The sequence below is a fragment of the Ursus arctos genome, unplaced genomic scaffold (assembly GCF_023065955.2).
Source record: "Ursus arctos isolate Adak ecotype North America unplaced genomic scaffold, UrsArc2.0 scaffold_22, whole genome shotgun sequence".
Taxonomy (NCBI): Eukaryota; Metazoa; Chordata; class Mammalia; order Carnivora; family Ursidae; genus Ursus; species Ursus arctos.
The window spans coordinates 14944954-14970492 of record NW_026622897.1 but is presented as its reverse complement, the minus strand read 5'-3'; the positions used below and the strand labels follow the sequence as shown (position 1 = coordinate 14970492).

Here is a 25539-nt window from a genome sequence, read left to right as displayed (position 1 = left end):
CCTGCATCCCAGTCCCCTCTGCCCAGACCTACAGAGCCCTGAGATTCCACTTCCCTCCAGCCCCACACATGAGGGGACAGGGGTGAACTTGTGAGTGAATGATTGTGACACCCCCCCAACAGACGAGTGTGCGCAGGTATGCATGCCTCCCTACCAACACACACTCTCCATCCTCTCACAGAAGCTTCCAGACAGAACTCCAGCCCTGACTCCCCCTCTGCCTCCCGAGCTGAGCAGCATCCAAGCCTCTAGGCCTGAGACCACTGCCCCTCATCTCCTGCCCCATGAAGCAGCTCCCACAGCTTTCCAGAACCCCACAAATTGCCTCCAAATTCAAATACCAAGCTCCTGCTTCCTGTTCCTCACCATCTCAGGCATCACAGGTAGATCCCCTAAAAGAGTCAAGCAACTCAGACCAGATCATAGCTTCTGCTGGTCACTCAGGGCCTGGGTCACCTCTGTCTGGTCATCTCCCCCTGCCCACCATCATAAACAAAGAGGTCCAAGAGGCCTGGGGGCTCCTGACCGTGAGATCTTCCAGCAGAAAGCTCACAATGCTTCTAGGCCAGTCCCATGCCAACCTGGTTCTGCTTGGAATGGAAGCCAGGAAGCCACCGAGAGAGGCTCCCACCTTCCAGACTCTTGGGCCTGGAATAGGCTCATCTCCAGGGCAAGCTCATGCGCCATTGACGGAGAGGGCCCTGGGGACATCTGGGCAGGGCCCCACAAGGCTGCCATCTGCCCTCACTACTCACATCTGCCCATAGGCTACCAAGCCCTGGAAGAGCAGTGGGGAGGGGGGAACAGTGGGGCCTGGCAGCCACGGTCCCCAGAGCACCGGACCAGGAGGCAGCCATCTCCAAGCTCCAAGTCTGCCTTCTCCTTACTCCTGGGCTCACAAGGGCCAGAGGATGCCAGATCAGACTGGCTCATGTGAACAGTGATGGGTGGAGGGCAGGAACAGGTCACCCCCAGGCAGCTTAGGAAAGCCCCCATCTTCTAGACAGGATAAACTCCTCCTCTCCCATGATTCCCTGTCTCCTCTAGGCCCCCTGGGCTGAAGAGGCTTCAGGGGACCTTCATCTTCTCCACCAATACTTCCCTTCTCAAGAGCCCCCTCCTACCCAAGATTTATTACGGGGATCAATCAAAGATGGAGCCACGCCTCAGGGAGCTCTGGAGGAGAAAGGCCAGCAGGAGGCCAGGGCAGCAGACGTGAGTGTGAGGGTGAAGAGGCCCAAGAAGGACCTGGCGCCCATATAACCTTCCTGGCCTGTGACGAGAAAAGCAGTTCATGCCATATCACCCACATTTCCAGCCAGCGTCCCATCCCCAAGCCTTGTCCCCACCAACCAGAGCTCAGTCCCCACCCCCAAACCAGAACTGTGCACCCAGCTACAAGAGGTGTGCAGAAGGGCCACAACCTGCCTAGGTCTCCCCCCACGAACAGACTTGTAGAGAGGGGCAAGGCCCACTCTTCTATCTTTTTAAAAGGGAGGGACTCTTTCCCAGAAGACCCCAGGCTTCTCCTCCACCTCCGTAGCTAGAATTATGTCACATGGCCCTGTTCTTGCCTAAGTCATTCATTGGGAAAGGAAACAGGCTCACTATGACTCCATAGGCCAGTTATGATTCTCCCTCTGGCACTTGGAGGAGGGTGGGTACTTGCTTAAAGTTAGGTTTCGAGTTAGGAAGGAGGAAAGGGGGTGACAGAGGAGAGAAGAGAGATGATTAGCCTCCTTCTCTTCACCACCACATCTGGGCAGCAAGGACTCTCCCAAGAGACTGGCGATAACATAGGCAAAGCCAGAGCAGGGGCTTCTGGGCCAGTCCCAGCCTCCTTCTGCCCAAGTGTGGACTCTCGGCTTGGCCGGGGATGGACTTAACACCCACTGTCGCGACAGACATCTACGCAGCCACTATTGTGCCTAAAACAAAAGGATCCGAAGAGAACTGTCGGTTCAATTCCCCATTCAAAGAGCTTGCAGTATGATTGGAGGAAGGAGACAGGAATACATGATGGGACCAAAAAATAGTAATTCCATTTCCATAAACCACATGTGAAAATCAGCCAGCTTTCTTATGCCTAAGTAGAAAAATAGTCATTTAAGATTGGCACTCAGCAACAAGGAACGGAGACAGACACGAAATGCTCTGGGAATACAGAGGAAGACGAGCAGTGTTGTTACTGTAACTACAGTTAGTTAATAGTTCCAGTTAGCAGAAACAACAAAAATGGACGTTTCCAGAGAAAGTAAGACGGTCCCTTGCTTGGGGAGAGTTACGAGGGAGACGGGGGGGGGGGGGGGTAGCAAGAGGAGATACAAGAGGAGATACAAGGAGACATCCCGCTCCTGCCCCTGCAGGCGGGTGCCCACCTCACTTCTGAGGTCTTTGTATCCTCACTACACATAAACTAGGCCAGTATAGTGTGTTCTTTAAAGAATAGTAACTCTGAAGTTTCTAAGAGTGCCTTGTGTGTTGGGCCCAGGGCTGGGAGGTTTAGACCCATTGTCTAGTTTGATTCTGAATGACCCACATGCTCTCTTGAAGCCTTTTTAGGGGTTCTGGAGTCACTCCATCCTTTAATAGTCAAACATGGCTCCATCTGCATGCTTTCCAAGATTTTACCTGGCATTTTCTTAATCCCCCCTCCCCCACTCTGATTTCCTCTTCTTTCTCAATTTTGCTCTGAGTTCCAGAGTCCATGCCTTTTTGTCTCCATGTTGACTTGCAGAAGTGGGGATTCTGAAACCAGACCTAGGGTGGGGGCAGGGAGAATCCAGGAGGGCTGCTTGGAAGAGAGTGGGGGAAGTTCTGCCTTTTCCCTCATTTCCCCCCAAACCGTACTGACAGAAGAACCTGTAAGAGAATTTTACTGAAGGTTGGGAGTAACTGGAGAAGAGCTCGAAGCTCTCTGAGCCTAGCAAACAGCTTGAAATTTAAAAACCAGACCTCCTGTCCCTGCAAGTCTCTCCTTTGCCCTCCACACCTCCTGAGTTGTCTCTTCAGCTGTACCCTCCAGTCTGGCTGCTGGGCCCCCTCACACCTGCCCCACACCAGTTTGGCTCTCTCTGCTCACATTTTCCTCTGGGGGTGAGGGCTGGCTGGAGAGTTTTATCTGTCACACTCAAAAGGGTCCTTTTCAGAAACAAAGATCCCTGTCTCCCTGCCAGCCATTAGCGCCTTTCTCTAGAATGCAAAAGCAGCTAGAGACACACGCGTGATTCACGACAATCTGCGAAACAGTGACCGCCGTTTACACAGGAAGGAACTGAGGCTTAGTGTGCAGTTAAGAAATCTGCCCACAGTCACAGAGCTAGTACATTTGAAACAGTTCTGTCAGCTCCAGAACCACCCTTTTAACTATGACCCTAATCTTCAAAGAGGCAAGGCTGAGGGAATTTTGGAGATCGGGGAATATGCTAGATAGAAAGCAAAGGCACTCGCAGAGCCCAGACCAGCTGAGCTGACCAGCAGGCCGGAGCAGGCCCAGGGCAGGGAGCCTAGGAGGAGGCTGGAACAGAGGCAGCCCCCCCACCTTAGTAAGGGGGTCCTGGGGAAGGAGATCAGGGGTAGACCAGGAGCCTAATGAAGAGGGTAAAAGGACAAGTGGATCAAATCCAATAGGAGGACTGACCTTGGAGGGTGAGAGAGAGAGAGGAGGCAAGAATCATCCAGATTTCTGACAGGCTACTGGGTTGCTGTTCACCGAGGTAGTGACCACAGGGGAAAGGCGGGGAGGGGGTGTTTACGGTGCGTTCCAGTTTGCATGCAAACTGGAGGCACCCAAGCAGAGACGGCCATAAGGGTATATATGTCGGGGTATGGTTTTGCGGCTGCCGAGCCAAGCCCGCACTGGAGAGGCGGTCATGGGCCTATGGATGGTAATTAAAGTCATGGGGAGGACGAGCTCACGCACGCACGGCAGCCCGTGAGGGAGGAGAGAGAGGAGGAGGGCGTCGGATTCAGCCCTCAAGCACTCCTGCGGAAGGGAGGCGCCCAGGAGAACCACCAGAGAGGGGGTGGAGATGGAGAGTAGCCAGCCAGGTCAGAAGGGAGGAAGGAGGGACAGGGAATCCAAGAGCAGGGTTTCCACGTTGTCAAATGCTGCTTGAGTCAGAGACGGCCTGAGACTCCACTGGGTTTAGAAACGGGGTGTGGGTGCCAGGGGGTTACTGGTGACTCCGGAGATCACTGGCGATGCTACTCAGAGAAATAACACCTGGAAGCCGATTTTTATTGGTTGGAAAAGTAAATGAGAAGTGGGAAGCTAAGACAGCAAGCGATGGGGGGAGGGGAAGATGAGATGTCGTCTGAAGGGACGGGAGGGCGAGGGAGAGAGGGTTTGGTTTGGGGAAGGGAGAGGATCGGACAAGCACAGAGGATCATGGGAAGGAGCCAGCGACAGTGGGCGGGGGTCTACCGAAAACAGAAGTGAAGGCTCAGATGGAGACAGACCAGAGACCTCTGTGGCTCAGGGACAGAGGCTCCGCCAGCCTCTCCTAAAGCCAGCCTCTGTCAGAAACATCTGAATCTGTAGAAATCCCTTAGGAAATCTGGGCCTGGGCACCACCCGTGGACCCAGGAGGGTCACAGAAGGAGCAGAGATGGCTCCTGATGGACCGTCCGGGCCCTGCAGCAGGGCCGCGAGCCAGGTGGAGGTTGGGGAGGCAGTGCTCAGGAAAAGCTGTGGCAGCCTGGGTCCTCTGCCCAACCCAGAACCCCCACCCCCAAAGAGCCACAGCAAAGCTCCCCGTGCCTGCCCTCCCTGGGACCACCCACTGGAGCTGCCCCTGCTGGCCTGCATGGACGCGGGCTTCTGTGTCCCTCTGGCCTCTGGAACTTACCTGGGCGCCTACAACTCCCACCTGGAAGCAGAGTATCCTGGCTCCCGGCTCCTTGATTCGGAGCAGAGAACGTCCCAGAGCCCTGGTGCCCAAAGAACTCAAGCTCTTCCTTGAGCCTGTCCTCCCCACAGCCATCTGGAAGACGTCTGCAGCCCCAGCTCCTCCAGCCTCCCTTGCATGTCCCCAGCTTGCTCATTGCACCAGCAAACCCGTTTGTACACCTTGATTGCAACGGTGTTCATGACACACAGCGCTTACTCATTCTTTCATGTAACGTACCATGCGGAGCACCCACCCCACGCCCAGCACCTTCACCGACTGCTAGAGAAACCCCGCCAGCCAACAGATCCGTCCCCGCCCCGTGCAGTTGCGACCTTCTCCTCCAGAACTGTGCCTGCTGCCTCGGCTTATTTTATCCTATTTATTCTTATGACAACCCTATGAAATAGGCATCACTATCTCCTTTTTTTAAAAGAAGAAACTGAGGCACAACGTGGTTAACGGCCACCCAGCTTGTCGATGGCAGAACCTTGCCCTCCCCCCTTCAGACTTCAGAGTCTCCACTGCCTGAGAGCAGAGCTGACCCTCTGCTTCTCTGCTTCTCTGAGTTACAGGGTCTCCGAGTTCCATCTCTAGAGCCACCCCTTCCCTCCTTCTGTTTCCTCCCTCCTTCCTTCTCTCCCATCCCTTGACCTTTGGAGGGAAAGGCATGTTGAGTCCAGAGCCCCAGGTCTGAGGCTGGCTCCCTGACCAGCTGGGTAGCCTGCAGGAGGCTGTGTCGCTTCTCAGAGCCCAGGTCCCAAGTCCTCCACAACAGGAGGATGACAGTCTGGGCTCTGCTCTCTCCAGAAGGCACGGGGAGGAGTAACAAGCTCAGTGATGCGAAAGGGCTTTCAAAGGCTCTCACAGGCAAGGAGTAACTCTGATCAGAACCTTCTCCACGTGGAAGTCCCGGCATCAGCAAATGACATGCTAACGTGGGTCACAGCCACTGGGTTTCCTGGTCCCGGCTGTTTCCACGGCAAGCCCTTCGCTAGCTGTATAATGAAAGGGTTTTCCTCTTCCCAAGGAATGTCAGGCGTCATCTGACAGGGAGAAAAAGGAACGTTGGCCCTTCCTTGCACTTCTGAAATCACAGCCAAGAAAAGATGACAAGACTCGCATTTATTGAGCATTTATTACACACCGGGCGCTAAGCTAAGCACTTTGTACGTGGCGCCTCATTTATTTCTCACCAAGCTTTCAGACTAAGATGCAACCATTCTTACTTTACAGAGAAGAAGATTAATTGATCTGAAGTCACAAAACTTCGAAGTGGTGGGTTTAGGACTTGGAGGCGGCCCCGTCTGATTCCAAAACTCATGCTTCTCACAAGAAGAAGAACTCAAACCTGCCTAAAATCCCTCCTGAAAGCCACACCCTCTGACCACAGCCTTGGCCATGGGCCTCCCAGTAGTCACTGGTTTCCCTCCCCGGCTGCCTCTGTGCTAGACCACCTGCTCTTTGAGGACGCAGACCGTAGTAAGTTCCTCCTTGTCTCCCCAACCGTCAGCACAGCGCCTGGGCCACGGAAGGCATCAGCAAACAGCAGCTGAACGACCGAATGGTCAAAGGGCAATATTTGTCTTAAGGATAAAATCATGACTCTCATATACAAATATAAAATCAACCTGTTTCCAGAATCTTATTTTACTCATGAATTAATGGGGGAATCGGTAAGGTGTTGTGATTGGTTCAAAGGAAAACTCAAAAAAACCTCAAATATAAATGTCTTCATCTGCTCTGCCTATCATACCAAAATACCTCAGGCTGGGTGGCTGAAACAACAGAATTTATTTCTCACAGTTCTGGAGGCTGGGAGTCCAAAATCAGGGTAGGTTTCTGATGAGAGCTCTCTCTCTGGCTTATCGATGGCTGCCTTCTCACGGGGTTCTCCCAGGGTCCTCCCAAGGCCTTGGCTTGGTGTGTGGCAGGCACAGGGGAGCGGGTGGTGCGGGGAGTGGCTCTCTGGTTTGTCTACTTACAAGGACACTAATCCTACCCAATCAGAGCCCCACCCTGTGACCTCAAGTCACCTTTATTACTGCCCCCTCCCTCTCCGGGCAATTTCCAACTCCTAATTCAGCCACGCTGGGGGTCAGGGCATCAACATATGAATCTGAGGGGAGAGGGACTCAAGCATTCAATCCCTAACGACAGGCAAAGCTGAAATGAACTTACAGACAGATGTGAACAGGGTCTATCCACATGGCAATAATCAATTGCATTCCAGGGAACACCGGGGGCATTTTTAAAGACAACAAACATTTGCATTACAACTTCCAGAGCTGTAAAACACCTGAAAGACAATGAAAGGTTGAAAGAAAACAAAACAAAACTAGAATGTGCTGGTCTTTCCAAACCTTTCCCAATGGAGGGATCCATGAAAGCAGGTGTCAGGGCCCTGAGGCAGGAAGCGCCCACTCCCAGCCATCCCTAATGCCACCTCCCTTGGACTGCGCCTTTCCATGCTTTGCTCCACCTCCACAGGCTGGGGATGGTCCCACAGCCTGGCCCCTAGGTCTTTCAACTCCCACCCACAGTGATACTAACATCCAATTCGTATTTACAGCTGCCTTTGGAATAGAGCACCTCCTTTGTCTGCACTGAAGGAAAGAAGGTTGCATTAAAATGTCCTAAAAGGAGGGGGTCCTCACATGCTGAGGAGCTAACAGTGAGGGTACTGGTGGACAGGGGAGAAGAGAGCCCTGCAGTGCTTGGGGCTAGCCGCTCACAATGGGCACTGGCCCACGGAAGATCTCCCTAGCCCAAGAAAGAGGGGGCACTCTATAGTCCTCCTGGAAAGGGGCATCCCCAGGCTGCTTGGACCCCCAAGGGCTCTTACAAAGTGCGTGCTACTGAAAAATTTCAACCCTTGCCAGAAAGTGCACCTGACAGGGGACAGAGAATGCAAGAGGAAGAACAGGAGTGTGGAGGAGGTTTCCATGGCAAGTAAACCCTGGGATGTCTCAACGCCAGGTAGAGCCCAACTAGCTCATTGGGAAGTTCAATCTTGCCTTCAGATCCTCTGAAAATCCAACCTTTGCTCTTAGGAAACAATTTCTGGTGTCTTTCTCTGCTCTGCTTGCATGAAGGCCAAGTTCTACCTGCAAAATGGAGTTTGTGGTGCAGATCCATGGTGCTTATCTCTGGAGGAACCGTCCATGCAAGCTGGCCAAGATCCACATCAACAGGGGACTGCTCACATCTCTAGCCTGAACTAGCAATAACCTTTAACCCCCCTGCTGGGGTCTTCGTCTGATCAGGCTGCTATGACAGAGCACCACAGACGGGGTGGCTTGTAAACAACAGAAATTTATTTCTCACAGTTCTAGGGGCTGGAGCAGCATGGAGGCTGGGGCAGCATGGTCAGATAGAAAAGAGAACAAAGACATCTCTAGGGTCCTTTTATAAGGGCACCAATCCCATCATGAGGACTCCATCCTCATGACCTCATCACCTCCCAAAGTCCATCACACTAGGATTTCAACACATGAATCTGACGGGGGACACAAACATTCTCACACCCTCTCCCTTACTAACTCTTATTCCCTGGGAGATTCTGTTCAGATGTCCCCTGCCTCCCACACCCCTCCCCATGCAAGCTCTCTGCTCCAACATGACCTTCTCCCCATGACTGCATCACTCCTGTTCATATGTCTGCTCCCCCTTCCACTCAACCATGGGGTCCCTGAGAATAGGGACTGTCTCCCATACTGGGTTGAATAGTGTCCCCCTCCAAATTCATGCCCACCGGTACCTATGAATATGACCTTATTTGGAAATAAGTTCTTTGCAGATATAATTAGTTAAGATGAGTCATACCGGAATAGGATGGTGTCCTTTAAAGAAAAAGGAAATTTGGAAGCAGAGACCTACAGGGGAGAAGGCCATGTGGAGAGAGAGACAGACTGGGGTGATGACTCTACAAGCCAAGGAACACCAAGGACTGCTGGTCACCACCAAAAGCTAGGAGAGAGGAATGTAACGGGTTCTTCTCTAGAACCTCAGAGGGATCATGACTCTGCTATCACCCGAAGTGGGGGGCCTGTAGCCTTTAGAACTGTGAGAGAATAAATTTCTGTCCTTTTAAGGACAGAGTGTGTGGAAATTGTTACTACAGCCCCAGGAAGCTAAGAGACATGTTGGTATGAGGGAGTGGTGTGCTGCTATAACCGATACCTAAAAATGTGGAAGTGGCTCTGGAATTGGGTAATGGGTAGAGGCTGGAAGGATGTTGAGGTTTAGGGTAGGAAAAAAATCTAGACTGGCTGGAAGAGGTTGGTAGAAATATGGACGTTAAAGGTGCTTCTGGTGAGATCTCAGAAAGAAAGAAGGAACCTGTTACTGGACACTGGAAGAAAGGCGACCCTTGTTATAAAGAAATCTTTGTCAAATTGTGTTCTACCATTGGATGGAAAAGTAGAACTTGGATAGTTAGCAGAGAGATTTTCAAACAAAGTGTGGAGGCATGGCCTCATTTTTCCTTGCCATTTATATGAAAATTATAAAAGGAAAGAGATAAATGTAAGAATGAATTGTTACGCAAAAAGGAACCAGCATTCGATGTGGAAAATTCTCAGCCTATCTAAACAGTGTGTTCTGGAGACAGGGCCAAGGTATGACTGGACAACTTTTGCTAAAGACTTTAGGCATGTGACTTATGGATTCAATCAACCACCTCAGCAGAAGTCAGGAATAGGGGTGTGATCATCTAGGAAGGACCTGTGGAAACCCCTCATGGCTAATGGTACGGTTCCTTTTCACATACATAGGAGACCCACAAGATTTTAAAGAATTTTATATCACTAGAAATGCTAGCAGTCTAGACCGAAAGGAGTAAGAATGGGACAAAATGAAGGAAGAATGACTTGGAAGGCAGAGTCACAGATGCATAGGCCAGAAGAGGAAAGCCACTCCTGAGGGCCCAGAGCAGGGATCAAGCCACAGAGAATTATTCTCTGGCCTTGAAACTTAATGAAACGTTGCTTGCTAGATGGCAAACTGGCTTTAAACCAGTAATCCCCCTGATCCTTTCATTTTCTCCCCTTCAGAATGGGAATGTCCATCCTATGCCTGTGCTACCATTGGACTTTGGACAGAGATAACTCGTGTTCTAGTCTCACGTGTTCACAGACGGAGGGCAATTCTGCCCCCAGGAAGGCTCATCCTCAGAGCCCCATCCATGCCCAGGGTAAATGACTTACATGATGAGAGCTGGAACTTTTCTGAGTTGATAATATTTAGATGAGATTTTAGAGTTAATGGTTAAGACTTTAGAGAATGTTGAGATCGGGTGAATGTATTTTGCCTATGAGACAGATAAGAATCTGGGGAGACCACAGGGTGGAATGTATTGAATTGAATATTGTCCCCTGCCCCCAAAATTCACGTCTACCCAGCATCTGTGAATGGGAACTTTATTTGGAAATAAAGTCTTTGCAGTTGTAATCGTGTCAAAATGAACTTACACTGGATTAGGTAGACCCTAAATCCAATATGACTGGTGTCCTTTTAAGAAGAAGGAAATCTGGAAGTAGAGACACACAGGACAGACTGCCATGTGAAGACAGAGCAGGTTGGAATGACAACTGTACAAGCCAGGCAACATCAACGACTGCCAGAAGCTACCAGAAGCTAAGAGAGTGTCATGGAACCAATTCTTCTCTAGAACCTCAGAGAGAGCGTGACCCTGCGGTCACCTTGACTTTGGACTTCTGGCTTCCAGAACTGTGATGGAATGAATTTCTATTGTTTTAGGCCACCCAGCTTGCGGTGCTTACTGCAGGCCTAGGAAACGAACGGCTCTCTTGTCAGAGCCCTAGCCCTCAGTATTATCGCCAAAGGAGTCCAGGGGTCCCCTCCAAGGCTGGGACCTATACACAGACTGACCCTCAGCCGCAGAACCTGCCTGCCGTCACCAGTAACCATCTTTTTAGCCCTCAGGGAGGGACCTTAAGTAGAGGATGGGGAGATACTAGCCAGGCATGAAGGGGGAACAGTGTCCTGGTAGAGGGAACAGTATCTACAAAGAGCCAGTTGTGAGAGAGAACGTTTCTCGGATGAGGAAGTGAAAAAAGGTTATCAGTGAAAGGAAGGGAGTGGAAGGAGGTGGAACCATATGAAAGAAACCAGATTAGATCAGCAAGGGCCTTGTAGGCAGATGAAGGGGACTGAAATTCATCCTGTGGGACAAAAGGAAGCCACTGGTAAGGCTCTAGGATACAGAAAATATATACCTAAAAACTCCTATATATATATATAGATGTAAACCCTTACAGCTCGGCAATAAAAAGACATAAAGCCCAATTTAAAAACGGGCAAGGGATTTGAATAAACAAAGAAGAAATATAAATGGCCAATAAGCACATGAAAAGCTACTCAACATTATTAGCCATCAGAGAAATGCAAATCAAATGCACAATGAGACACCACTTTACACCCACTAGGATGGTAGAGTTCCCAGATGACTCAGCAACCCCACTCCTACATATATGCCTCAGAGAACTGAAAATATACGTCCATATATAACTTGTACACTAATATTCATAGCAGCATTACTCATAATAGTCAGAGAGTGGAAACAACCCAAATGTCCCTCAATTGATGAATAGATAAACCAAATATGGTTTATCCATACAAGCCTATTTTATTTTATTCAGCCATAAAAAGGAATGAAGTCCTGATACACGCTACAATACAGATGAACCTTGAAAACATGCAAAGTGAAAGAATTCACATAAAAGGCCATATATTATAGGACTGCATTTAGATGAAATGCCCAGGAGAGGCAAATCTATCAGAGACAGAGCGTTGACGAGTCGTGGCCGAGGACTAGGGGTGCTGAGGGACTAAAGAGGTGACTTCAAATGGGTACCTGGTCTCTTTCTGGGGCAATGAACATGTTCTAAAACTGATTCTGCTAATAGCTGCACAATTCTGTGACAATACAAAAACACACTGAATTGTATACTTTAAAATGGTGAATTTTATGGTATGTGAATTATATGTCAATAAAAACAAAAAGAAAGCCACTGAATAGTTTAAGCTGGAGAGCAATGTGGTTTGTCTGCATTTTAGAAAGAATGTGCTCTGGGCCCTGGGTGGAGAACAGACCAGAGGCAGAGAAATCCTGAGTTCTGAGACTGTAACAGAGTTTTGCAAGAGATCATGGCAGCCCACCCAAAGGAAGTGGCCGTAGGGGTGGAGAGAAAAGGTCAGATCAAGAAGCATATAGGATGGGGGTGCCTGGGTGGCTCAGTCAGTTAAGTGTCTGACTTGATTTCGGCTCAGGTCACAATCTCGGGGTCGTGAGATTGAGCCCCACATCGGGCTCCACGCTGGGCATGGAGCCTGCTTGGGATTCTTCCTCTCCCTCTGCCCCTCCCCCCTGGTCACACGCTTGCTCATGCTCTCTCCAAAATTAAATAAATCTTCAAAAAAATGTCCTCAAAATGTGGACCAAACTTACGACTTACTTTTAAGTCACATGGAATGTCAAGGTGCTACATAACTTCCAAGGCTAGATTATAAGAGGATATGTCTGTCTGTCTCTCTCTCTCTCTCTCTGTCGCTCTCAATTGCTCACTCTGGACAAAGCCCACTGCCATGCCATGAGGATACCCAAGCATCCCCATGGAGACCCCAGATGGAAAGGAATGAGCCCTCCCATCCACAACCAGCACCAACTCACCAGCCATGAAAGTGCACCACCCTGGAAGCAGAGCCTCAGACCCGGTGAGGTCCTCAGGTAACCCCAGCCTCTGGGTGTTCCAGCTGTGGCCGCAGTCATCACCGAGCAGAGAAGAGCAGCACCTGCTTGCCCTCCCTGGATTCCTGGCCCACAGACACTGTGAAAGATAATAAAAGTCACTGATGTGCCCGGCCACTCAGTTTTGAGATGATCTGTTACACAGCAGTAGAGAACTCATACAGCTCTGAAGCCCTCATTCTACTGACAGCCCAGAACATTTCATCTTGCCAAGTAAAGGCGATCCAGTCGCTTCCCTTTTAAAAGTTAAGTCTCTTTGGGGTCAACATGCCCTTGGCTCCAGATTCAAACTCAAAGTTCAAAGTCCCTATCAGGGCTTCTGGGTTTCTCCACCCCCGCTCCTCCCCAGGATGCCTCTGTCATGGAGGAGCTGATGTAACCCTGAGTGCTAGCTCGCTCTCCATGGTCCTTGCGTGATTTCAACCTTTGCGGTGTCTGCCGCTGAAGCGGCTGTGGGTGGGGTGACCTGTGCTCTATTGTCAGGATGGGGCCACCCGTATTCTTGTGAATCCTGTGCTCCATACAGAGGGCTCCGCAGAGGGGGTGGATGGGAGCTGGCATCCAGCCTGCATCCTGCTCGCCAGGCGGTGCACAGTTGCTGAGTCGGTCCGGAGGAGAGGGTCCCTTGGTAGTTTATCCCAGAAGGGGAGCTTTTTCATAAATCCTATAAAGACCAGATACGCGCAGCAGTCCTCCCCTCCCCCCACCCCTCTGACATGGGCTCCATCTCCTGGGACCTAAAAGAGTAAGGAGACTAAAGCAGTCAGCTCAGGCGCAAATTTCAGGCAGTGCCCCAAAACTCAGCAATCGAGATAATTAATATTTGAATGCAGTATTTTTTAAGAATCAAAATGAATGCCAGAAAATTGGAACAAAATATCAAAATTTTAGTAGAGGTAGGTTCCGATCCAGCACTTGCACGACCCTGTCTCCCTCACCTCATTCTAATCCTAGCCCCGGTCCCAATAAAACTTTATTTATAAAACCAGGCAGCCAGTCCAAGGGCCATGGTGTGCCAATTTTGTTCTGTTTTTAAGTATTGCATTAAAATATTTTTATCTTGATTACTGGGTTGCTCCTCTCCTGCTAGGCCTGACTTCTCCCACCAGCCCTCCTCCAGCAGGCTGGGGGCCACTCTGGATTTCCTGGATGCCAGCCACAGGCCAGGAACCAGAAGGGGTAGCAGCGGGAGGCTGCCATAAGAGGCAGTATCTCAGGCCCTCTCAGCCTAGAAGGTACCCTTCTGCTCTGCCTGGTCTATCCCCTGCCAGTGCAGGACGTTCTGGGAGTTCCAGGGGGAAAGGAGAGCACAAATTGCCTTGGGCGGGGCAGACTCATCTGGTGGTCTCTATCACCCCCTGGCATTCTGGTCCCTAAGTGAAAGCTGGGCGCAAGGGGACAGAGGAGAGGCTCAACTGCTCCTTCTAAACTCTGGCTCTCTGCCTCTTTGGGCTCTGCAACTTCCTAGGAAGGAGCGACTTCATGAGTGTTGGGCAACTACCCTCAAGTCCCTGCCCTGTGGTTAACTGTGTTCTCATTCACACAGTCATTTAGCCCTTTATATCCAGTCACTCCCTGATCACTGCTCTGTGTCAAGCATTTGCTAGATGCCAGAGACACAGAAAAAAAAACCACTACTCATGGAGCGAGCAATAAGAGGGACCCACATACCCAAATAATGATAGTAAAGTCTTGCATATAAAGTACAAAAATCAACGTGTGCATGGGCTTGGCTATAGCGGGGAAGAGGGAATGATCGCCTTTCCCTGGGAGTCTCAGGACGAGGGACATTGGGTCTCCCCAAGCCCACAAAGTGTTAACAGATCTTCCCCTAGAGAAGAGCACCCAAAAGAACCTGGACTAGAGTAGCAGCAGTGAGGGAGAAATCACAAGATCGGTTTAAAGAGAGAGAGGCACTGTTACAGGGCATAGCTGTAGGCCATTCACAGGAGCTCATCTGTAACCTGGGGACAATCCTGATACCCCTTTATGAGGTTGTTGAGTGTATTAAATGAGATATATCAAACACTTAGCACGGTGCCTAGTCCACAGTAAGCTACTGTGTAAGCACAACATTAACTACTATCACTCATTAAATCTTCAATCTAATGTCAGAAGCATCGCATGGGAATAAAGGTTGAGTCCTATAGATGTTTGCACACGGAGAAAGGTTAATTCAATCAGTGCATAAGCATCTACTACCTTCCTAAACATTCTGTGGTTAAGTTTTAAAAATTCAGTGATCAGCTAAGCCTTCTTGGAATTTAAAGCTCAACTGTTCCTCTCTTAAGCTCTAGATCTTGCCAGTCAAAATCATTTCGCTCACAGACTATTGTATCTGTGTCTGCCTCCAGTTGAAAAATCCCTTCCGCAACTCAATTGACTTCTTTGTTCTAGGCTGTAGCTGCTCTCCCCGGAGGCATGGGTGCCATTGACTCAGTGGGTGCAGGGCACCCTGCCTCACACATCAGCTTGATATCTCAAAAACATTATTCAGCCCCTTAGGATACGGGCAGGATTTAGGGATGAGGCTTGGGGGATGGGGCATGAGAGGAGGATTAGATCCAAAGGGCTTGATTTACAGAAGGGTTTGTCTTTGGGGGGACTTCTTTGTTCCTCCTAGGAGAAACTACACCAGCCTGCTAAACAATTCCTCTTGGTGGGAAATAGGATGACATATATTTTACTGAGTGCCTACTCTGTGGCACCCTCTGTTCAAAAGGGTTCCCCCAAACACTGGGACAGCTTGGCTTCTGTGATTTCCACCTAAAGCCTCACCTGTGGGGACCTCACCTGGGGGACCGAGGGTAGAACAGTCCAGGATCTCAGGAGGCTAGAGTGAGCTCCTTGTGTGATTTGGAATTTAGGAGAGTGAGTCCATACTTCTAGCAGGATTCCTAGCATTTGGGTAAACTGGTTCTGCTAGTTGTATTTCTATTCCTACCCACCATCTTTTTTAAAAAAAAAAAAAGGCAGTTAAATTTGAAAACAGCAGCCTGTCTTTGGCCATGTTCAGAGAACCAAAGAAAAGATTTAACTTCATCCTGAGCTAAAGTTAAAAAAGAAAAGCTGTGGGGCGCCTGGGTAGCGCAGTCGTTAAGCGTCTGCCTTCGGCTCAGGGCGTGATACTGGCGTTCTGGGATCGAGTCCCACATCGGGCTCCTCCGCTGGGAGCCTGCTTCTTCCTCTCCCACTCCCCCTGCTGTGTTCCCTCTCTCGCTGGCTGTCTCTCTGTCACATAAATAAAAATAAAATCTTTAAAAAAAAAAAAAGAAAGAAAGAAAAGCTGTCCCCTCCCTCTGAGGGGCTGGTCCCCAAGCACATGGGAGACCCGAGGGAAGAGTCTTGGCTGGTGGGGAGGCCTCGGGAGATGGAGAGAGGCTGGGTTGCTGATTCTGCTGGTTTCCCCTGTTCCAATTGCAACTCCCTTCCTGCCCCGGGGGACCCATGAGAGCCCCCTCCTTGCCCTTTCTTTTTTAAAGGGTGGGGAGGGTAGAGGGAGAGAGACAGAGAATCTCCAGCAGACTCCACACTGAGCATAGAGCCCAATGCAGGACTTGATCCCAGGACCCCAGGATCATGACCTGAGCCGAAATCAAGAGTCAGATGCTCGACTGACTGAGCCACCCAGGCGCCCCCTCCTTGCCCTTTCGACATCTCCCCTGTCACTTGAGCTGTTCTGAGAGGCTTTCTTTCTGTTAGTTGCAAGTCACCATCCCTGACTAGAAGGATGTCTTAGCCCAAAGGCATGATTCTAAGAGTAAGAATTCTGGGCAGAGAAGGGGGGAAAACCACCCTTAGAAGCTCATGATCCTGGGGCCCCTGGGTGGCACAGCGGTTAAGCGTCTGCCTTCGGCTCAGGGCATGATCCCAGCGTTATGGGATCGAGCCCCACATCAGGCTCCTCTGCTGGGAGCCTGCCTTCTTCCTCTCCCACTCCCCCTGCTTGTGTTCCCTCTCTCGCTGGCTGTCTCTATCTCTGTCGAATAAATAAATAAAATCTTTAAAAAAAAAAAAAAAAGAAGCTCATGATCCTTGTCTTCCTCACAGCAGACCGTTCTCTCCTTTGTTCATTCCACAAATATCTATTAAGTGCTTACTGTGTGCCAGGCACTAGGCATAAAAACGAATAAAGGAAGACGCAGCCCCTGCCCTGCGGCGCTCCCTTCCGATGGGGAGACAGATGGGTAAGTGGGTTGCGTGAGCGTTACAGGGATATCAGCAAGAGCCCCAACTCTGGAATTCCCTCCTCCAAGGCACCCCGTTAAAATTAACTCCACCAATTAAAGGCATCGTTAGAAGACAATGCTGCCTGTCTTCCTCTTTATTTTTAATTACAGGGCCTGGCCTAAAGTTGTCAAACCATTTATAATTAGAGCAGAGCTCTGAGCAGGAAGCTGGGAGAGGGAAGGGAAGAAGGGGTGAGGGAGACAGGGCCTCCTGGCCAGCCCCTCCTGGTCCTCTGCCTCCGGTGCTGCCCCGCTAATGGACTGGGCGGCTGGGAAGCACTCTCCACTTGCCGTCCCCCCTGCTTCTCAGCGCACACCCTGATTACAGTCATTAGGGAGTCACCGGGAGCGACAGGAAGACAGGCGGCTGGTACAGCGGTGGCCTGGAAGGGGGAGGCGGCTGCAGCTGAGACAGGGCCAGCCCAGGCTGGAGAGCAGAGCCTGGAGAAAGAGCAGGGGTGAGGCTCCTCTCCTGCCCTCTCCCTGCAGGGAGGCATCCATCTCACCCGAAAACAGCCCGCAGTTGGCACAGCCAGAGCCGCATGAGGACGGTGGGGAGAAGCAGCCAGCCCAGCTCAGGGGGCTGCAGACAAAGGGGCGCCCCTCCATCTGCCCTCCAGGCACCAGCTCGGCTTCCCTGCACCCTGCAACCACAGACAAGTGCAGGGCAAACTCAACAGCACTCGGGGCTGCTGCTGGGAAAGGATTCGGGAGGGAAAAGGCCCGGAGCTGGCTGTCCGTTGTCTTGGTGGGACCTGGGCTCTCACCTTCACCTTCTGCTCAGACCCCGGGGACAGAGATCCTCCTCTTCCTGTTATTCAGGGAAGCTCATGTGACAAACAGGGAGGGTGGTTCAAAGGTTGCCCAGACCCCCCGAGTTCCCATCTCCCCACTGTTGTAGACCTGGGCCAAAGAGGAAGAGGATGGGGAGGCCAAGCAGGCTGTGAGCTGCCCAGCACCATGGTCTCCATCTCACCAGGCAGGACCGGCCCTCCAACGCGTCCCCCACCTGGGACCCCTTCCAAAGTGGGGACCAGGAGAATTAGGAACCAATCAACCAGCCTCCTCTCTCCATCACCCACCCTGACCTGCAGCGGTCAGTGACGGTGTCTTGACTGAGTTCTATGTTCCTGGAAAACAGCAATTTTATAGAAATCCCCCACCCTTTCGGGTTCCAGGAAAAGGCTCACTGCAGAAAACCACGCTTCCCCGTATGACTTAGATCAGACTCAAAGATGCTTCTTTACCTAGGACAATGCCAGATATCACCTGCAAACTATCGCTTTTGTGCCTCATAAATGATAAGCCAAGCCATGTGTCCCCACAGGCCAATCTGGACAAAATGCCAGTTCACCTGACCTGACCAAACTTCAGGCCCACAGCTCTCCCCTGGACTTCGACACCCCCCCCCCCCGCACCATCCCCCCCACAGCCTGAGTCAGCATCAGCGCTTGGGAACAATCCCTCCCCTTAACCACCTCTCCCAGGAATGGGCTGACCTCAGAGCAGAACCTTCCCATCCAGACCACCTGCTTGTCCCACCCCTCATCTGGTTCTTCTCTCCCTGTTTACTTTCTTCTATTAAAAAAAAAAACTCTTTCTGTCTGACCCTTGAGATGCTGAGCTCCCCTCCTCCTAATGCAATTGTCTTTTCGAATAAAGTCTCTCCTCACTTCAACCCGATTTGTTCTTTATTTGATAACAGTCCAGGAAAAAGACCCCGCCCCCTTGAAATGGCCTTTCACAGGCCATGTGTCTCCAGTGACCTCCACGTGACTCACATGCCTTAGCAGCTCTGCAAGGAGCCTGGTTAATGGTTCATGGGTGGGAACTCCCCCTCTCCCTGCTCCCAACTAGTCTCCAGACACTCCCCTGTCGAGGCTTACTGCTTCATAACCAAAGCAAGCACATCGTGAATGTTGATTACGCACCCACCGTGCTCGGTGCTGAGTTCTTCCCAGGCAGTTTCTCAACCCTCGTGTGCTGGGCACGTTCTCAGCTACGGAAATTCACGCTCGGAGAGACATGGAGCAGATACGGACGGCAAGGGAGTGGGGACAGAAGGATGGCACAGGCACGGGCTGGCAGCTTCGTGGGTCTACCCCACAGGCCTTAAAATACCATTTTCTCCTTGCCTTGCAGGTTCATTCTGAGGATTACATAGCTTACTATACCCGCAAGTGCTTAGAATAACAGTGGCGTATGGCAGGTGCAACATAAACGGGAGCCGCTGTGATTCTAGTACTACTGTGATCACAGTGGCACGTGCCACGACGTCGAACGGGTTGGGTAGTGCTGGGTTAAGTAACTGGCCCATAGAACTTGCTTCTATAAAGTCACACTGTTTACTTATTATGTTCCTTGTTTGTGGCTCTGCAACTAGAATGTGAGCACCACAAGGGCTGGGAGCCCAGTGTGGCTCCCAGCTGTATGCTCGCCCAGTGCCTCCCATGGGTCCAGAACACAATCAACATTGTCAAGTGATGAAGGAACGAAAGAAGTTCAAGGCTCGCGCTCCTAACCATCATGCTCTCGGGCAGCCTTCTGGTCCTAGACCTGCAGCCTCTTTTTAAAGGCAACCTAACCAGTTCCTGACCCAGAGGGTAAAAAAACACCCAGTCTCTCCAGCTGCATCAGTTACAATCCCTTTACTGAGACATGGAATTTGTGGGTTCTGGAAATTTGTCAAAGGCATCATCTGGTTTGAACCACTGTGTTTTTATCATCTCCAGTTTACAGGAGAAACTGGGGTCCACAGAACGAACCCTGCCTATCTGCTTCTCCCTCCTCCAACCCCTTCCTCCCCCCAGATCCCAGTCTCCCACCGCCACCCTCCCCACCCCAAACCCCACTCCCCACCCCCACCCTCCCTCCAGACCCCAGCTCCCCACTGGCCGTATACCCCATTCCCCACCACCCCATCCCCGACCCCCACCACCCCCACACAGTACCCAGTCTCAGCCAGGGAGCCTCCGAACGGGGAGCCTGGCGTCTTCCCTTTCTGCTCTGCTAATTATCCTTTTAACTCACACTGGCGTATTTCTGCCACGCGATCTGCCAGTTTATTTTTATCCACCTCTCTATAATGGTATCGGGGCCGTTACTCAGGGAAGCTCCCGGCTCTGAGCTGCTCCCCAATTTACAATTGCAATTATGATCTCCGACAGAAACACATGCAGCTGGCGTCAATTTTAAGCAATATTTTGATCATAATAATTAAAAAAGTAACTTATGGCATGCACGCCTTGGATAAATTAATGTTATTCCAAGGCTCTGCTAAAAGGCATGTGAGGGAGAAAGAAGTGAAAAACGAGATGGTGCTCCTAGATCTCTGGGCGGCCTGGGAGTCCAGCCCCAGCACCCGCCGGCCTGGGGGCTCCCGAATCAACTTGCACACTGAGTTTAATATCTGTGTGTCCTTCAAGTTGAATGCTGCCTGTCCCCACCCCTCCCTCTGACACACGTGAAATTGATGGTTATTAAGGTATTTGGATATAAACAAGCACATTTTCTTGTCTCCGTTCCCTGGGCAGGTGACAGGCAGCTGAAAGGATGTTCTCTCTCTCTAACTTGCTGTTCTAGACCCAAATGAGAGCAGGACCTGACGGCTTGGGGGAGGGGATGGAAAATGGCCCAAATCCCTGATGTCCCTCCTTCCCAGCACATACGGAATGCACATACACACCTGGACTCAGGTGTGTCATTCATTCCCAGGTACCATCACACACACACACACACACACACACACACACACACACACACACAAATCTACCTGCCCGACACACAGGATTCATAACCCTACACAACCCCTCACACCTCCATCCACAAACTCACATAATTTACACACATTTATACAAATCTCTCTCACAAGTGACTCACAATCACAAAACAGACATCCCACACTTTCATCGACATACAAATTCACATGCATGTATACACAAACACTCACCCCTGCCCGCACACATCGACTGACAGGCACCACATACGCAACTATCTGTTCACAGACACATGGTTCATAATCACAAACAAGGCCCGCACACAGAGTCACACAATGAAACTCACAAACGTGCGTGCACGTGTGCACACACTTTGTGAATTCTCTCTCACACACTCTCCCCTCTACACAAGCAGTCCCCGTGCCCCAAAACAGGCCAGGCTGCGAGGCAGTAACAGTATGAGTGGCTGATCAGCTCCTGAGGGGTGGCTGTCCCCCACAGAGGAAAATATATGGACACACAAACCTTTGTACACCAGTCCAAGGATTTACATCCTTTCTGAAACCCACCCAGGGTCTCCAGCTTAAGTCCCCTAATCTGGGGGTCCCAGGCAGTCCTGTTCCTGCCCTCACTAGGCTGAGTGCACAAAAGGTTGGGGGTGGGGGAAGGGATGGGGAAATTCCATCGTCTTTCAAGAATGGTTTACTTTTCCTTGTCTGTATGATGATCACTGCTACTTTGGGTAAACAGTAAAAAAGAAATCTATCTTTTTAATACTAAAAAGATGTGGATTTTTTGTTTTTTGGGGTTTTTTTAACATTTTATTTATTTATTTGTGGGAGCAAGCATGGGGCGGGGAGGGACAGAGGGAAAGGGAGAAGAAGACTTCCCGTTGAGCAGGGAACCTGATATGGGGTTCAATCCCAGGACCCTGAGCTCACGACCTGAGCTGAAGGCAGACACTTAACCGATGCCCCTAGACGCCCCTACAAAGATGTTTCAATAAGGAAACCACTGCTCCTGTCCCCTACAAGGCCTTGGACATGGCAGAGTTGGGCTTCCAGTTTTCAGAGTCACATGCTTGGATTCATATCCCGGCTCCACCACCCACTGATGAAATGACCTTGGAAAGGGCTTCATTCCCTCCTTCATGGAGCTGGCACAGGACCAAGTGAGGGGCTGAGCGTAGCACCTGGCACAGGGCAGGAGCCCAAGACACCTCATTTGTCTATGGTTTTGTCACTAACATCATCTTGAAGCCTGAGCTTCCTCTCCTGTGGGAATAACCACTTCCCTCTCCTGTCGCCTGGCCCACCTTCTCCTCCTCTGCCTCTCCTGCCTCCCCTCCAGGGGTACTCAGTCCTCTGGACCCTCCAGGCCTGTCCCTCCACAAGCCTCCTTCAAAGGCAACTGCCACTTCCACCACCTACCAGTAGGGTTGGGGAAAGCCAAGGAATTTGGGGGTAAAAGATGAGTTTTGATTATAAGCTCATGGAGTAAGTCATTTAACTTCTTGGGAGCCTCAGGTTCCCCACTGGTAAAATGAGGAGAATGGTGCCTGACTTCCCCACTGGGCAATGCTGAATGAGGCCAGGTCTGAGAACGGACTCTGAGTGCAAAGCCCAAGACACATGTCAGTTGTCATGGTGGGCATTGTCTTATCATCTGGGAGATCTCCTCTAGAACTTCAACGGCCAAGACAGAACCCCGGGCTAGAGTCAGCCCCTCCCTCTGCCACGCACCCTGCCAAACCTTCCCAGTTCCCACCACTCCTCTCTCACTGTTCTCTTTCTCCCCTTCACTCCATCCTCTTCCCCTCAGGCTCCTCTCTCCATCCCTTCCCTCCAGTCACAACCAGGGTCTTCGCCTTCAACTTTCAAAGCTTCTTTTTCCCCTCCCTTCCTTCCATCTCCCTGGCCATCACTCAAGCTTATCACTGCTTTTCTGAAAAGGCACTCGCTGGCTCCCTGCCTCCAGCTCCTCCTATGGCTTTGTCCTGCTCTTGACGGGGACAGTGTACCTTCTTCAGGCACACCAAAAGCAAAATCCAGTCGCTCCAGCCACCCAGGTAAAGCCCCGATCCCTCTGCATGGTTTTTAGTCTCCCCAACAATCCATCTTATTTTCCACCTGTGGGCAAAGGACAGTGAGATGGGCATTTCACCCAATCAGAGCAGAGAACCTACTACACACCCCTGCATAAGGACCTCCCTGAGCCTTTGCTCGGGCCAGTCCCTCCTCCCCTAAAGTCCTCCTGCTTTCCCCCAAACCTAGAGAACTCTTCTCCGAGTTCAATACTCGGCTGGAGGAACCCCATCCCACAGGCTTGTCTGGCAGCTCCAACCCACAGAAATCCCTGGCCTGGGGTTTTCCCTTTGAAACATTTTTATTTTGAAAGATTACAGACATACAGAAATGTATAACAATGTAACAAAATGTATGCACCCATTTTTTTTAGCTTTATGGTTTTATTTTATCAAGGTTGTAATGTACATAATTTAAGGAGTTACATAATTCTACCAGGTTCGATATTAGAAACACAACACAACAGCAATCCCCTGCTCCCCCACCACACGCGCACCCCAGGCGAGGCACCACTCCCAGAGGCAACTACTTTCACTGTTTTTAGCTGATTCTTTGGATACTTAACCTCCACACCTCTTTAAAATGTGCTTATATTGCTACTTCTTTGTTTTTCCATTTTTGGCATTATGTATTCACTTTCCACTATGTAGAATGAGGATCTGTCTCTCCTCCCTCCTGTCTCTCTCCCTCTCTCTCTCTCTCTCTGTCTCACACACACACACACACACACACACACACACACACACACACACTTCTCACCCTCCGAATCCTGACTATGTGTTTATATTGTAATTTCCGTTAGATCACTCGGTACGTGATTTGGACTATTAAGGATGCCACCTGAGGGCTGATCCTTTGCAGAAGTTTACAGACTCTGTCCCCAGTGTCTTGAAATTTCACAATGTCCTGCCTCAGTGGTGGGTATTTTTCCCCTAGCGGGCATTGGTGAGCCTTTTCAGTAGGGAAGCTTGAATCCTTCAGGCCCGGAGCAGCCCCAGGTAGTTTCCAACTTCCTTTCTGTTTTCTCTTACCGGAAACCCTTTGATTCAGGTAGAGGACCTCCTGAATTACACCTTCTTTTTTTTTTTTTTTTTTTTTTTGTCTTTTGTCTTTTTTTTTTTTTTTTTTAAGATTTTATTTTTAAATCATCTCTGCGCCCAATACGGGACTCAAACCCACAACCCCAAAGATCAAGAGTCACACGTGCCACTGACTGAGCCCGCCAGGTGCCCCTTCAATTTTCTTATCTTTTCTATTTTCTCTTTGTTTTCTTTGTTCTATTTTCTGGGAGGCGTTTTAGACTTTATCCTCTTCTGCATCTGTTGAATTTTTCATTTCTGCTATCGTATTTTTAATTTACAAGAACTCTTTTTTTGTCCTTTTTTATCGCATCCATTTCTTATTTCCTGTAATTATCCTCACTTATCTCACGAAGGATACTCATAGTAACTTTTCGGTTGTTTTCCTCTTCCTGCATGGTACGTCTTTCTGCTGAGTTCCTACTTTGTTTGTCTTGACCCCTATCTGTCACGTTGGCGACTTTCCTCACATAAATCACGATCCTTAGTTGTCAGCAACAATATAAGAGTAGAGCACCAGATGCTGATTGGGAGTTCTTAGTAGGTGAATGGGACTTGCTGACAGTGAGATTCATGTAGGTGACTGGCTGTTTAGTTGGGGAACCCCTGACGTCCTTATCTTTAAGTCTTCCCTCTTGAGCTGATGGGATTCTCCAGAGAAAACCTGCCAGGTCTCCTGCCTCGAACCTTCAGTCAATAAAGTCCTGACCACCCGCATTCTAGGAAGGGGGATGTGGAGTCATCAGCGTCCCGCATACAGGGTTCATTTCATATCCCCCCTTTTTCAGCATGGTACACATCCTCAACCTGGCATCCCAATCCAAGACCCTCTATTTCACCATTGCTGGGAACAAACTTCAGTTTTCTGCCGGCATGGAGAAGGGGCAATTATCCACCTGCACAGATTCAGGGAGGGGACCTAGAGATCAAAGTTCTCCATTTTCAACCAAGATTCCTTATTTAGCTCCCTCCCTTGCTCCACCTTCCAGTGATGCTGAGACTGTGGTGGGACGAAGGTGGGGAGTGGATTTTCAGCTCCAGCCCCCTCAGCGGTTCCATTCGGCTAGGTCCCCCCAATTGCTTTCTAGTTTCCGTACTTCTGTGGCTGATTTCACCCCTCCCAATCTCTCCATCCTCTTGGGTTTCTGACTTTTCAAAAACCCCTTTATGGTCACTTTAGTGGGGTTTTCAAGAAAAGCAAAATTAATTGTGTGTGTACAGTTCACTATCTTTACTTAGAAGTTTCCACCTGCCTTTCACCTTTGAACGGATGGGCCCATGCTTCTTAATAAAATCCTTTTACTGCCATTTTCATGGAGTTTGAGGAGATACAAACCAATGGATGGTTTCAACTTGCCGTCTTCAACTTTATTGAACTTCTTTCTAGCTATAAATGTCTTTCTCTCCACTAAGTGTGAGCTTAAGAGATTCCTTTTTTTCCACTGCCTTTTTTTTTTTTTTTTTTTCCCTCAAAAAAACAAACAGCAAACAGCACAATGGCTGGATATGGTAGAAGCTTCTAAGGATTTCTCACTGGGCCTGGGCCTTCCTGCTATTTAATCTAGCTTCTCTAGCCTTGACAAATGGGCATTCGACAAATAAATATTTACCGAATATTTACTCTTTGCCTGATAATTATCCAGGCCCGAGGCCTACAGCAGAGATCAAACCTAACTGAGTCCCTGCTCACATAGAACTTGCATCCAGCTTGATTCAAATGTCTCCGGCGCTCTGAGCTCACTACCCCCCAAGACAGCCCACCTGCCAGGAA

The 25539-nt window shown here is 50.1% G+C and overlaps 1 long non-coding RNA gene across 7 annotated transcripts in view; it reads right to left on the bottom strand.

Moving 5' to 3' along the window:
• The window catches only part of LOC113259955 (uncharacterized), a 242226-nt gene that overhangs the window by 40201 nt on the left and 176486 nt on the right, over positions 1–25539 (bottom strand). For 5 of the 7 annotated variants that reach the window (XR_008960876.1, XR_008960877.1, XR_008960879.1 and 2 more), the window contains 2 exons: positions 12583–12739; positions 6009–7188 (listed from right to left, as the gene is read on the bottom strand). This is a non-coding gene — a long non-coding RNA (uncharacterized LOC113259955). Of the gene's footprint in view, positions 1–6008; positions 7189–12582; positions 12740–25539 lie in introns of those variants that run through there. The other 2 variants (XR_006410227.3, XR_008960880.1) reach the window with 2 other exon arrangements.